Genomic DNA, 1,758 nt, shown 5'->3' with positions numbered 1-1,758 from the left:
TTACGACTGAATCGACTTTTCAATTCTCTATCCAACGATGCCAAAACGAATTCTGTGGCTCGAACGGTTCTTGAGAAACTTCGAAAAAAGCAGCGCCATGTTCAAGTGGATTTTGCAACTGAAAAAAAAACCACGCAAATCTAAAACTTCTTGAATTCAAGCATTTTTCTTATCGATGGTTCACTTTCTTAAAGGGCCATTTAGTTCTCTTTGGAATGATGTAAAAACGAGCGTTCTTGCTCATTTTGCTTCCGAGAAACAATGCAAAACGGGACGGAAAACATGAAATTTTGCAATAATCTTACGCCACCCTTGCAGAAAACGACGATAATTTTTCTAATTTCATAGACAACAGAAGACTGTATTTTTTAACCCCCCCCCCCTGAATTTAAAGCTGGATCCGCCCCTGGTGTTAGACAGTGTTTTTATTTCTAAATAGATAAAATAAAATAATGCACCCTGTGTGTTTGGGAGATATTAATAATGTATAGGCAATTAATGAAGCTGCGGCATGTGCGAGGCATATTTTACACAAGTTGTCCATTCAACTGTGGATAATTATTCGTCTGGTCTAAGCCAGAATAGGCAGCAAACCCTTGTTAAATTTAATTTAAGTTGTCGAGCCAGTGACCGAATTATGAACATTTCACCATCTGAAAGCCTGATTTATTTGGTTTTAGTTGATATTTGTTCACAAATTATTTGCTTTATTATGGAAGCAAGGGTGAATTCTGGGGTTGTTTTACGTGTTTAACGTGTGCGTTTTGAGTTTGGGAATTTAGCAAAACTTAAGGCTTTAAACAGCTGTGAAATTGAAACTTTTTCCGGGAAATCAATTTTCTTTGGAATATAGGCGAGTCATTTTCCACCCGGTCTCGAACACCGGATTTCAGCAGGTTTCTAGTGCACGCTTGCGCCCTTCGCAATTTCCTTCTACAGCTCAATACCATTGTAGCATTTTCCTTAAATAAATTTATTCCCATTTCCCTGCCGCTTTCGGTTTCTTTTCCATTCGCCAGCTGAAATTATTCTCTTGTTTTTCGTTTTTAACGGGAAATTTCACCGAGCACTTATGCTGGCAGAACGATATTGATCATCGTTGTTATTTCCATCTCCCTATTAAATTGAATCCTGATTTTAATGGATTTCGCATCATAAATATCATCGGCAAATTTCGAGCGCAGATTGCGATATCCATGCAGGTTTTTAGCATTGAAATTGCATGCCAAATTTAATAATATGAGATAAATCACGTGCAGTTAGATCCGGAGATCTTGGTGGCCACCACAACAGTTGCTTTTTTCCGCGGTATAGAAAATGATGAAATTGGCGTCCGTTGGAGCGCTAATAATAACTCATCGCMTCGCCGATCTTGAGGAAATTTCAATTTGAAATTGCCCCCATTAGTGTCGATTAATTTAGCGCCTTAATTAACATAGTAACATTAATTAGGAGCATYTGGGGGCGCCTCGGGGGACCGGTAACCTCGATGGCGTGCTCGGGGGGTTTTTCTCTAGCGTAAGCCACGCTCATAAATAATGCGCCGAGGTGACATTCATAAAATATGATACTGTTAACTTAAGGAGTTGTTTTATGGGTCTTGGACCGGGAAAAAAACAGACTCAAATAGCATTTTGGGGATTTTGGCACGGGCTCTGTTGCAGGATTAGACCGTCTCTAGGAAGGCATTAACTGAATACATGTAGGAGTCAGCCTATGACCCAATAAAGTGCGGTAGTGTATTTTATTCAAGGGGGG

This window comes from Dendroctonus ponderosae, unplaced genomic scaffold (genome assembly GCF_020466585.1).
Source record: "Dendroctonus ponderosae isolate FM_Combo_2020 unplaced genomic scaffold, Dpon_F_20191213v2 Dpon_F_20191213_7, whole genome shotgun sequence".
In the NCBI taxonomy this organism is placed as follows: Eukaryota; Metazoa; Arthropoda; class Insecta; order Coleoptera; family Curculionidae; genus Dendroctonus; species Dendroctonus ponderosae.
Note: the sequence above shows the minus strand (reverse complement) of the source record.